This window comes from Ambystoma mexicanum, chromosome 9 (assembly GCF_040938575.1).
Source record: "Ambystoma mexicanum isolate Mex_15411 chromosome 9, UKY_AmexF1_1, whole genome shotgun sequence".
NCBI lineage: Eukaryota > Metazoa > Chordata > Amphibia > Caudata > Ambystomatidae > Ambystoma > Ambystoma mexicanum.
In genome coordinates this window covers 1,501,455,564-1,501,469,070 of record NC_090931.1, presented here as the reverse complement: position 1 = coordinate 1,501,469,070, position 13,507 = coordinate 1,501,455,564, and the positions used below count along the sequence as shown (strand labels likewise).

General features: G+C 48.2%; 1 protein-coding gene across 1 annotated transcript in view; it reads left to right on the top strand.

Moving 5' to 3' along the window:
• Positions 1-13,507, top strand: part of LOC138489324 (zinc finger protein 420-like) — a 97,280-nt gene that overhangs the window by 77,827 nt on the left and 5,946 nt on the right. The gene's annotated exons all lie outside the window — the stretch shown is intronic.

Below are 13,507 nucleotides of genomic sequence, written 5' to 3'. Positions count from 1 at the left end.
TCATGAATGCCATATGGCCTTGCGCCCTACAGGATTAATGGCCAGGGCCTTACACAGTTGTGGAGCAGCTGGGTGAGGTGAACTATTTGGTGGAGCTTAGAAGGCCTGGACAGGCTCCAAAGGTGTTTCATCCCTAGGTTGAAATAGCTGCAGTGCTACTGGCATCAGATATGGAAGAGCTGGAATCAGAACCTCTCCATGATCTGTTCCAGAATGGTCCAACAGATGGCTCCATTGAGGGTGTCCATGTGGCCCCTCACCAGACTTCTGACCAACAAGGGGAAGTAAGAACTTTGCTGAGGCAGTTCTCCTCCTTATTCTAACTATGTTTGACACCTTGGTGCAAACATGAAATTGACACTGGAGATAGTGTACCTACCAAAAGAAGGGGATACGGGATGTCAGACATGGTAAGATCCTACATCAAGGCGGAGGTTAACAAGATGTTGGATCTGGGAGTGATTGAGCCCTTCAGTAGTCCTTGGTCTAGCCCTGTGGTCCTAGTGCCAAAGGCTGGTACCTCTGAACTTGGGTTCCGTGTGAATTATAGGGCTCTGAATGCTATCACCAGGGAAGATGCTCTCCCCCTACCTAGAACGGAAGAGCTGGTGGATACCTTGGGTGCCTCCAAGTACCTCAGCACATTTGACCTCACTACTGGCAAATAAATTTAGCAGAGAATGCCAAGGAGAAGACAGCATTCTCAAATCCAGAAGGCCTTTACCAGTTTAGGGTAATGCCCTTTGGGTTTAAAAATGCACCTGCCACTTTTCAGAGGCTTGTAAACCATATTCTAAAGGGGATGGATGATTTCTGCATAGCATATCTGGATGTTATAGCAGTCTTAAGTTCCACCTGAGAGGAACATGTAGAGCAATGCAGAATTGTGTTGCAGGTTCTTCAGAAGGCCCACTTGACCATAAAGTCCAGTAAGTGCCAGATTGGTCAAGCATCTGTGGTCTACCTTGGACATGAAGTAGGTGGAGGGGAGGTACAGCCTCTACCCAGTTAAGTCCAAGCAGTACAAAACTGGCCAAACCCTACTACACAAATCCAAGTGAGAGCCCTCTTAGAACTCACTGGGTACTACCAACCTTGTTAGGAAAGATTTCATATTAGAATGTAATTTTCCCTCCATGTGTCAACCCCCAAACATTTTGCTGCTGTTTTACACCCTGATCTAACCTTTGCCAGAGAAGCACAGCCCTCAGCTGCACTCCTCTGGGCTTTTGCTCCCTTCCTATGGGGAAACTGACATGCCCTTAAGGCAGTCAGTACTGGGAGACTTTGTTTCCCTTAGTCCTTTCATCATGTTGCAGCTTTTGTGCAACATGGAACAAGAGTGCAATGTAACTTACTTTACCGCACCCTTGGGTCTCTAGTCATTCCAAAGGCCCTAGAAACTCTCGCTGGACTTTTTATGAACTGTGCAGATGTGTTATGGACCGGACTGGTGGCAGCTATCGTTTTCCTGTATTTTTTAACCCGTTCTTGCCATGTAAAACGCGTTTACCGCGCTTGGCACGAATAGGTGGCCTTGCTCCAAAATGGCCATGCCACGAGGTTCTTTGTCCTGCCCTTTGGCCATCTTGCCCCTTCATCTTCCCCAGGTCGAGACAACCCGGGTCAGTCCTTATTTGTTCATGCACTTTCCCGCGAAACCCAATGCTTTCGCGGGCTTCTGCATGCCTTGTGTGTGTGCCTCCAGGATGTGGGCTGGGATGTCTGTTCCCAATACACATCATGGGTGCCAGAGAGTCTGGAGTGTCCTGAATGCCTGGGACCACCGTGGTCCGTGATTGGTCCATGTATGGAGTGAGTGTTTGTGACCAGATCTCCCATTGGGTCCTCTCCGTTTTGGCGCAAGGGGAACTTTGGATAAGAGGAGGGCGAAAACGCCACTACCATGTCCACCTCCTGAGTTCACACCGAACAAGGGATAAGGAGCCAAGTATCCCGCAATAAGAAGCCGAGACAAGGAATCGCTGGTGACCCGCTGGAAGGTTTGGCACCCTGAGCCTGCTGTCGTCCAGCGAGACCCCTCTGCATCTGATCATCCTAGAAGGTCTGCAAAGACTCTTTGACCCATTGGAACAGTGGGACCAACTATTCTTGGCACATTCATCAAACCCTGCAAGTAAGCCTCTTCGGAAGTGTCCCTGGGCCAACCAGTGGGCTGACCAGCTTACACGGGACGTTTTGCTCTGTTACTGCCACGGTTTCGAAACTTGGTATACTTCTTGCTCTGTGTCCACAGCACCCTCACACCGAATTTCGTACACTTGGCATTCCCAGGTCTGAAGTGAGACGAGTGCACCCGGACCAGAGTAAACGCAGTTACCGTGTTGCCCTGCTGTGGCAACGACCTGTGCAAGTTCGCTGCACTTGTGACCCCCCCTTGACCCTGAAGCCTGCTGCAGTGCAATTGGGCCGATTCCTCCACCCGGAGCGGAGAAATCGCCCCTGTCCCGTTTGGGAATCCCTGCTGTACCGCGGAAACTACACGGTGTCGAGACGATCTGATTTTCACATTCGAACCTGCCAGCGAAGTGGACTGTACTCGTGAAGTTTGGGTCTGCCTGCATCCGGGACCGGTGAGTAGTCCATACCCCATCCGGTGGCCCCTAGCGCAGGAGCCCATTTTGACACACAAAGTGGCCCCCGAGAGCCCCTTTCCTTTCCACAGCTATTGCGCAATAGCGACTTAATCCCACACTCTCAACCTGCCTCTGCCCCCAAGTGGAGGTCCTTCTTGAATAGTGGGGACTTGTTCTTCATCGACCTTATCCACCTTCCTGAGCTGCTAGCGACCCTTGAAGAGACCCTATTTTGTCCCTTGGCACAAGCGTGTGCATGTACTATTGAGCATAAAGCTCCTCTCTTCGTAGGGCTTGGACTGCTTCGTAGTTAGGTGTATTCTTGATGTGGAACTGGGTCTAAAGATTACTTGCACTGCCTGTTTTCCTCCCCATCTAGGTGGTCTACACATTTCGTGCCTTTTAATCCGTTAGACCCCTCTGGTCTTGTATATATATTGTGTTGATTGTGATGTATTGGTTTACTTTAGTATTATTGTGCTTCTTTGCTATGGTCTATGTTACAAAGGCCTTGTAATAAATGTGTCTATATTTTTAATATAACACCTGTCTGGAGTAATTTGTAAGTGTCCTTGCTTTGTGTGCTCATTGAGGTCTTTCAGTCACCCTCACCCCTCTTGAGACTTAGGGCCTGATCACGACTTTGGCGGTAATGCCGGCGGTAATACCACTGGCGGTATTAGCCCTACCGCCGAACTCCCCAGCGCTAATAGCGCCGGATCACGAGTTTGGAGGTAATGTAATTCCTCATTCCCCATTGAGCCCATTTGGGAATGCCCCATTCCCCATTGGGCTCAGTGGCTAAAATTCGCGCTCTTACCACCGGCGGATTTCTAGCCGGCGGTAATAGCGTGAATTTTTGGCGGATTTCCCCCCAGCCAAGAGCTGGGGTGAAATCCGCCAAAGTCCTGATTTGGCAGACCCTTAAATCCGGCGGTAATAGCGCGACCGCCGGATTTAAGGGTTCCCGCCAAAGTCGTGATGAGGCCCTTAGTCTGGACCGCATGCCATAGCTACCCTGATTGGTCTGGCTTGTCCAGAGGTTATCCTGTTCCAAGAAACTAGGTTGGCCTTCTGAACCTCTGCCCCTCCAGGTCAGATTTCAGAAATCCCTCTTAACAAATTTGTGTACAGCGGTGGGATAGGACTTAAGGTATCCAGTGTTGCACACGAGTGAAGGCATTTCGAGTTATTTCTACCAGGACACATAGTGAATTGTTGTAGTATAACTTTTAAAAGGCCATAGTCCTATCTAACAGTATGGAAACAAGTAACTTGTTAACTTTGAATGCTTCGAAATCGAACACATTAAGAAAGATGTGTGCTGAGAGAGGTGTCTCCTCTCAAGGCACAAAAGTAGAAATGATCCAGAGAATCATGGACTGGCAAGAAGTTCAGCTTAGAGGTATATCTTCCGAGGACAGTGCAGAAGGAGGTGGGGCTGCTCTCACTGGTAGAACTGATGGTTCTCCCGCTGCACTGATCCACAGCGACCATGAGGACATGGAGGATGTAATGCGGAATGATTCCTCTGCCAGTGCTGATGGGGAGGCCATACTTGAATTCAAGAAGCAAGAACTGCTGTTTAGGCAGAAGGAACTTGAGTTCAATATGGCCAAACTAAAGATAGAGCAGGCAGAAAAACAAAAAGACAGGGATCACCAGTTTGAACTGGCCAACCTTCAAGTGTCCAATGGATCCAAGGGTCCTGGACATGGGTCTGGGGCCTCTTCTCATCCAAGGTTTCCAAAAGATCTGCTCAGTGTGTATGAGGAAAATAATGACATTATGGACTGGCTGAATACATTTGAGTATGCATGTGAAGTTCAACAAGTTGACAATGCTGATAAAATTGCCTGGTTACTTAGCAGACTGCCCCATTCTGGCTGCAGTGCCATTATGGAAATGTCGAAAGCCGAGAGAGCAGATTTTGCAATGTTGAAGCAAACTCTCATCTTAAAGTTTGGAAAGACTCCTGCCCAATACTTAAAAAGATTCAGAGATTATAAGAAAAAAGAAGGTGGTACTTGGGTATCTTATGTAACTGAATCCTTAAAAAAACTTGGCTTGCTGGTTTGAAGATTATAAGGTTTCTACCTTTGAAGGTATGATAAGTCTTGTCATGCTGGAACATATTTTTGCATCTTCTTCCCCTGAGCTTAAGCAGCATTTTGCAGATTCAAAGGAGATAGATTCTAAGAAGCTAGCCATTGCAGCAGATTTGTGGGTTTCACATCGAGTGTTCCATAAGGACAAGACTCATCCTGGTAAGCAGGAGGAAGGGAAAAAGTCCAAAGATAAGGAGGGTGGGGAAACTGATAAATCATCTTCCCAAAAGGGCCACAAAAAGAAAAATAAGGGTAAGACACAAGTGAACTCACAGGGTAGTGGAGGTCAGCCTCCAAAACAGAACTCTGGGTATAGTAAGCCTCCCTATGTGAACAGACCCAATGGATCTTGTTTCGCTTGTGGAAAGGAAAAGGGGATCCCAGATTTAAGGTCAAAACCTTGGGGGTCCACTCAGCTAATCTGGCCTTCTCCTCCTACGAAGAAGAAGAGATTACCGGAGCATCCTTCTCTTCAGACTCCTTCCCCAGTGGGATAGAAGCTGAAGTAGTTTTAGTTTCCCTGGGTTCCTGGGAGCCTAAAGTCTCAGAGGCTTATGCTAGGATTCCAGATAACACCAAACACTACTTTAAAGACAGTGTGCTGATCAATGGAGTAGATACTCCAGCTCTTAGGGATAGTGCGTGCAGTCGAACTGTAGTGGATTCCACCTTGGTAGACCCATAGGAAGTTGCCAGAGCTACTCTGATGCCCACTAAGTTGGCTGATGGCCCACCTCTCATGTTCCCAGTGATACCTGTAAATGTTACTATCAATGGTACAGCAGTCAGGATTCCAGTGAGCATTCAGAGGAGTGTCCCAGGAAAGGTCTTGTTGGGCAATGATCGCAGAGCTTTAGGGCTTGTGGGAGACACTGATGACAGACCCTGCACAAGGTCTCAAACGAGGGGAGCACTGGCCAAGACCAATGCCCTGCCCCAGCCAAAGGGGAAACCCAAGGCTAAAGGAGTCAGAAAAAGAGGGAAAGAAAATATTCCCCTAACTCACCTACCACTGAGGTGAAGGTAGTTGGTCAATCACCAGGACCTGACGAGGAGGTGGTGATCCCTGAAGTATTTGACCCCAATGACTATATTATGTTATGTTATTCAGATTTATAAGGCGCCAACGCCCGTGGGCATCCAGGCGCCGAAAGACAGCAGTGGTGGAGAAAACTAAAAAGGTCCTAGTTGAACAGAATTGTTTTTATCTGTTTACGGAAAAGAAGATGATCCTCAGTTTTACGTATATTGATTGGTAGCGCATTCCAGGCTTGTGCACCCCGGACATGATGAAAGGCACGCCCCAATCCACGAGATCTTTTAGTACGTGGCGATACCAACAAGCAGCCTTCCGTAGATCTTAGGCATCTATTCAGATGATAAATGCTAATCCTCTCCTTCAGATATGAAGGGGCATTTCCGAAGATGCATTTATGGCACGTAGTAAGCAGTTTAAATTGAATACGAGTTGCCACCGGGAGCCAATGCAGCTTTCTTCTAGCAGCGCTAGTGGGTTCGGAGCTTTTCATCTGGAAGATGATTCGAACCGCTGCTTTTTGAATTTTCTGCAACTGTTGAACATTTGTTTTACTGGCTCCTCCTAGCAAGGCATTGCAATAGTCAACATGTGGCAGAATTACTGCTCTTACGAGTTTTATGCAGTTTTCCACTGATATTAGTGGAGCAACTTGTCTCAGAACCTTAAAATGGTAGTTGGTATTAGAGGAAATGGCTGTGACATGTGCCTTGCTGTCGAGGTTATCCTCCATATAGGTGCCCAAGGTCTTGACTTTCTGCACCGTTTTGATTTGATTGCCTTCAGTAGAAAAGCAGTTATATTTTTGATTCAGTTTGGATTGAGCATGTTGTGGCTCAATCCTCAACTAAACGGTTTGTTAGTAGAAGGTGGTCCTGACAGGGAAGAATTCAGTAAAGGCCAACGCGAGTGCCCTGCCCCTCTCTGGAAGGCCTAAGGAAACAGGCCTGCTCCCAGCTTGGGGATGAACCTCCTGGGAAGCATCGGATTTATTGGGAAGGTGGACTCCTGTATAGTGAGCCCACAGAGTCTACAGAAGGAGAACATAGCAGGTTGGTGGTTCCCCTTGCTGTAAGAGCCTTCCTCCTAAGCTGGCACATGAAGTGCCCCTTGCTGGTCACCTTGGAATTAAGAGGACCAAGCAAAGGTTATCCATGCACTTTTACTGGCCCAAGAGGGGGGTGCAAGTATAAAGTCACTACAGGAGTTGTGCTTCGGATCAGTTATCTGGTAAGAATGGTTCAACAATCCAAGCTCCATTGGTACCACTCCCAGTTGTGGGGGTACCATTTCAGTGGGTAGGGATCGACATTGTTGGTCGCCTTGACCCCCAAACATCCTCAGGCAATAGGTTTATCCTGGTGCTGGTCGACCATGCCACCAGGTATCCTGAGGCCATCCCATTAAAAACTGTGACTGCCAAGTCAGTTGCAAAAGCTTTACTTGGCATCTTTACTAGGGTTGGCTTCCCTAAGAAGTTATGTCTGACAGAGGCAGCAACTTTATGTCAAAGTATATGCAGGCTATGTGGAAGGAATGGGGTGTCACCTATAAATTCTCTTCCGCATACCACCCTAGACCAACGGTGTAGTGAAAAGGTTTAACAGGACCTTGAAAAGTATGATTGGGGCTCTGGAAGAACCTCAAAGAAGAAAATGGGATCTTCTTTTACCATGCTTACTGTTTGCCTACAGAGAGGTACCACAGGAGGGTGTTGGCTTCAGCCCCTTTGAACTTCTGTTCGGTCACCCGGTAAGGGGACCCTTAGCCATAGTGAAGGAGGGATGGGAGATGCCCACTCCCCCCATTAATACCAACGTAGTAGACTATGTACTAGGGCTCAGAAAAAGGATGGTACTCCTGATGGGTTTGGCTAGTGACAAGTTGAAGGCAGGACAAGCTCTGGTGAAACATTGGTATGACCAGAAAGCTTCCCTCATCAACTTCACACCTGGTCAGAAAGTCCTGATCATGAATCCCATAAGGCCTAGAACTTTACAGGATAAATGGTCAGGCCCGTACACAGTGGTGGAGTCACTGGGTTAGGTCAACTATTTAGTGGACCTTGGAAGGCCTGGGCAGGCTCCAAAAGTGTTCCATGTAAATTGGCTGAAGGCTTTCATCCCAAGAGTTGAAATCGCAGCACTGCTACTGGCTTCCGATGTTGAGTAAGAGGAGTCTGAACCTCTTACTGACCTATTCCAAAGCAGTCCTTCAGATAGCTCCATTGAGGGTGTCCGAGTGGGCCCTTACCTGACTTCTGATCAGCAGGCTGAGGTGAAACGTTTGCTGAGGCAATTTCCTTCCCCTGTTTTCACAGTCCCCTGGTTTGACACCTTGGTGAAAACATAACATAGACACAGGAGACAGTGTACTTACCAAAAGTAGGGGATACAGAATGTCAGACAAAGTAAGGTTTTACATTAAGACGGAGGTCAACAAAATGTTGGATCTTGGGGTGATTGAACCCTCTAGTATTCCTTGGTCCAGCCCTGTGGTTTCGGTTCCAAAAGCAGGTACTTCTGAATTGAGGTTCTGTGTGGATTACAGGGCTCTGAATGCTGTCGCCAAGACAGATGCCCACTCCTTGCCAAGACAGATGAGCTGGTGGATACCTTGGGTGCCTCCAAGTACCTCAGCACGTTTGACCTCACTGCAGGCTATTGGCAAATAGCCTATCAGAACATGCCAAGGAGAAGACAGCTTTCACAACTCCATAGGGCCTTTACCAGTTCAGGGTAATGCCTTTTGGGTTGAAGAATGCAACGGCCACTTTCCAGAGGCTTGTGAATCATGTGTTGAATGGGTTGGATGAATTCTGTCTTGCATATCTGGATGATATAGCAGTTTTCAGTGCCACCTGCGAAGACCATGTGAAACACCTTGGGATTGTTTTACAGGCTCTTCAGAAGGCCCACTTGACCATAAAGGCCAGTAAGTGCCAGATTGGACAAGGATCAGTGGTCTACCTTGGACATGAAGTAGGTGGAGGGAGGATACAGCCTCTACCCAGTAAAGTACAAGCAGTACACAACTGGCCTACCCCCACTAAACAGACCCAAGTGAGAGCCTTCTTAGGACTTTGCTGCTGTTTTACACCCTGATCTAACCTTTGCCAGAGAAGCGCAGCCCTCAGCTGCACTCCTCTGGGCGTTCCCTTACTTCTTATGGGGAAACTGACATGCCCTTAAGACAGTCAGTACTGGGAGACTTTGTTTCCCTTAGTCCTTTCCTCTTGTTGTAGCTTTTGTGCAACATGGAACAAGAGTGCAATGTAACTTACTTTACCGCACCCTTGGGTCTCTAGTCATTCCAAAGGCCTTAGAAACTCTCGCTGGACTTTTTATGAACTGTACAGATGTGTTATGGACAGGACTGGTGGCAGCTATCGTTTTCCTGTATTTTTTAACACGTTCTTGCCATGTAAAACGCGCTTACCGCGCTTGGGACAAATAGGTGGCCTGGCTCCAAAATGGCCATGCCACGAGGTTCTTTGTCCTGCCCTTTGGCTATCTTGCCCCTTCACTTTCCCCAGGTCGAGCAGACCCGAGTCAGTCATTATTTGGTCATGCACTTTCCCGCGAAACCCAATGCTTTTACGGGCTTCTGCATGCCTTGTGTGTGTGCCTCCAGGATGTGGGCTGGGATGTCTGTTCCCAATACACATCCTGGGTGCCAGAGAGTCTGGAGTGTCCTGAATGCCTGGAACCACCGTGGTCCGTGATTGGTCCACATATGGAGTGAGTGTTTTTGAGCAGATCTCCCATTGTGTCCTCTCTGTTTTGGCGCAAAGGGAACTTTGGATAAGAGGAGGCCGAAAACACCACTACCATGTCGATCTTTTGAGTTCACACCGAACAAGGGATAAGGAGCCAAGTATCCTGCAATAAGAAGCCGAGTCGAGGAACCGCTGGTGACCCGCTGGAAGGTTTGGCACCCTGAGCCCACTGTCGTTCGGCAAGACCCCTCTGCATCTGATCATCCTAGAAGGTCTGCAAAGACTCTTCGACCCATTGGAATAGTGGGACCAACTATTCTCGGCACCTTCATCAGACCCTGCAAGTAAGGCTCTTCGGAAGTGTCCCTGGGCCATCCAGTGGGCTGACCAGCTTACACGGGACGTTTGCTCTGTTACCGCTGCAGTTTCCAGGAGGCCCTCAAAACTTGGTATACTTCTTGCTCAGTGTCCACGGCACCCTCACACCGAATTTCGTACGTTCCCAGGTCTGAAGTGAGACGAGTGCACCCGGACCGGAGTAAACGCTGTTACCGTGTTGCCCTGCTGTGGCAACAACCTGTGCAAGTTCGCTGCACTTGTGACCCCCTTGACCCTGAAGCCTGCTGCACTAGAATTGGGCTGATTCCTCTACCCCGAGCAGAGAAAACGCCCCTGTCCCGTTTGGGAATCACTGTTGTACCGCGGAAACTACACGGTGTCGAGACGTCCTGATTGTTGCATTCGATCCTGCCAGCGAAGTGGACTGTACTGGCAAAGTTTGGGTCTGCCTGCGTCGTGGACCGGTGAGTAGTCCATACCCCAACCAGTGGCCCCTAGCGCAGGAGCCCATTTTCACGCACATAGTGGCCCCAGAGGGCCCCTTTCCTTGCCACAGCCATTGTGCAATAGCGACTCCATCCCGCACTCTCAAACTGCCTCTGACCCCAAGTGGAGGTACTGCTTGAATAGTGGGGATTTGTTTTTCATCAACCTTATCCACCTTCCTGAGCTGCTAGCAACCCTTGAAGAGACCCTATTTTGTCCCTTGGCACAAGCGCATGCATGTACTATTGAGCATAAGGCTCCTCTCTTCGTAGGGCTTGGACTACCTCGTAGTTAGGTGTATTCTTGATGTTGAACTGGGTCTAAAGATTACTTGCACTGCCTGTTTTCCTCCCCATCTAGGTGGTCTACACATTTCGTGCTTTTTAATCCGTTAGACCCCTCTGGTCTTGTATATATATTGTGTTGATTGTGATGTATTGGTTTACTTTAGTATTATTGTGATTCTTTGCTATGGTCTATGTTACAAAGGCCTTGTAATAAATGTGTCTATATTTTTAATATGACACCTGTCTGGAGTAATTTGTAAGTGTCCTTGCTTTGTGTGCTCATTGAGGTCTTTCAGTCACCCTCAACCCTCTTGAGACTTAGTCTTGACCGCCTGCCATAGCTACCCTGATTGGTCCGGCTTGTCCAGAGGTTACCCTGTTCCAAGAAACTAGATTGGCCTTCTGAACCTCTGTCCCTCCAGGTCAGAGTTCAGAAATCCCTCTTAACAGCCCTTAAAGTGACTGATGAACATGAAGAGAGAGAATCCAAATTTGCTCAGGTGGGCCATAAACCGGCAATGGTTCACTTTACCATTGAGCACAGGCCAGGTGTCCAACATAGCAATGCGGATTGGCTTTCCAGAATGTTTAACCAACCTGAACATGAGGCCTATCCAGGGGTGATTAGGTCCCGCTGTCCTTAGTCTGGGAGGGGCAAGTGTTAGGAACGATTTAATTTTTGTGCTTTTTTCCCCTCCATTTATGGACCCCTCAAACCTTTTGCTTTTGTTTGGCCATCCTAACCTGACTTTTTCCAGTGGAGCGCAGCCGTCGGCTGAACTCCCCTGACGTTTGCTCACTTGTTATGGGGAAACTGACACATCCTTCAGACTGTCAGTACTAGGAAACTATGTTTCCCTTAGTCTTTGACTATGTTGCCATTACCTGGTAACATTTTAACAGTGCACAATGTACCTTCTAGTACCGTCTGCTGCTTTTTGTTTTATGGCCATATACACCATCATATGATTTTTTGGTGATTGTATGAGTATGCCTCAGATGAACTGGTGGCAGCAGTTACTTTTCATAATGTTTTACTTCTTTTTATTGAGTCGCATGTGGCTCAAGACTGTGGCCAGGTCCAAAAATGCCTGAGCTGCAAAGTTTTTTTTTCTGTCCCATGGCCATTTTGCCCCTTGCCTTCACCCAGGTCTAGTAACCTGGGTTTTCCTTATATTGGCATTCAGCCTCCTTCGGAAACCGATCTCTTTTGCGGGTTTCTACCTGTCAAGTGCGTTTGCCCAGGAAGAGGGTTGGGACTGTCTAGTCCCAATCCACACTATTGGTGCCAGGATGTCTGGAGTGCCTGAATGACTGAGACCACCGTGGCCTGTGATTGGTCCATGTCTGTGATGACTGCAAGAGAGCAGATCTTCTATTGGAAGTCCTCGATTTTGGCGTAAAGCTAATCCTGGATAAGAGAAGGGGCTCTGCAGTCATTTCAGGTCGATCACCTGAGTTCTCACTGAACTACAGAAGGAGGAGCCAATTCTCCTGCACGAAGAAACAGACTTGTGAAACCACTGAAGACGCGTTAGAAGGTTTTGACACCCTTTGCCCTCTGCTGTCCTGTCGGATGCCTGCTTTCTTCATTGAACCAGAAGACCTGCCAAGGCGCTTCGCTCTTTTGTGGTAGTGGGCACACCTACTCCCAGCGCCCCCCTGCTTACCCACCGAACAAGCCCCTTCAGAAGTGTTCCTTAGGCCATCCAGTGGAATGTCCAGCTCAACCTCAAAATAACGGGCAGCTCAGCCGCCATCTCGGGCGCAGACCGGAGACTTGGGACATCTCTTGAATGTGGTGCCGTTCATTCTCCCGCCAAGTTTTTCTCTGGGTCTCGAATTAGGAGAGTGCATAACGAGACCATCTCCTGTGATTTCTGCGTTACTGCTGGTTGGTGACAGTCCCTGTAGACCCCTTGCTGTTTTGCTCTCCTGTACCCTGATGCTCGCTGCACTGGAATGGTCTACCTACCTCCTTCGGAAGCAGAGAAAAGCAACTGTCCTGTCACAAAGCTGCAGGACTCGAACCTACTAGCGACCTCGACTAAACTGGCAAAGTTTGGTCCAGACTGTGCCGAGGGTTGCTGAGTACTTGCATAACTTACCCGTGGTCCCCTGGCACAGCCGATCGTTTTTATGCACAAGTATACCATAAAGGTATTCAAACTTGGCTGGGTTATCCTACGCTCCCTAGCTATTCTCCCCTGTTCAACACTGCTTTGCTGCATAGGGCAGGGCCTACTCGAATAGAGGAACATTATTCTTTATTACCTCAAGCCCCTTTCTGACTTACTACAGCCCTTGAATGAAGACCCACTTTTTCTTTCATCTGCCAGATCGTGCGTAATTATGCACAACTGTACTGATGAGCACAATGCTCCACTCTTCTTAGGGTTGAACTCGAAAGCTAGTGAGCGAACTCTGAAGAACCGCCTACTGCCTCTTGTGTGTTAATTTAACCTTCTCTTTACAGGTTGTGGTTGCATTTATCACTGTATTTGAGTAGGAAACGTAATGCATATATAAGTTGTATGTTTTAAGGATTTGTATAACTGTTTTTCGCATTACTACAGTTACTTTTGTCTATTTGGTCCGGCCGACAATAAATGTCTATATATTTTTTATTTACACTTGTACAAGAGTAATTTGTGGTTTGTAGCAGGGTGTGCTCCTTGTGGGCTTCCGATCAGTCTCACCCCTGCTGAGACTTAGGGCCTCATCACGAGTTGAGCGGTAACACCGGTGCTATTTGCGCCGGCTCTAATAGCCCTACCTCCAAACCTCCCGGCGCTATTAGTGCCGGATCACAGGTTTGGCGGAAGGGTTATTGCGCATTCCCCATTGGGCCCATTCAGGAATTCCTCATTCCCCATTGGGCCCAATGGGGAAAATTTGCGCTATTAGCGCCGGCTGATTTCCCGCTGGCGGTAATC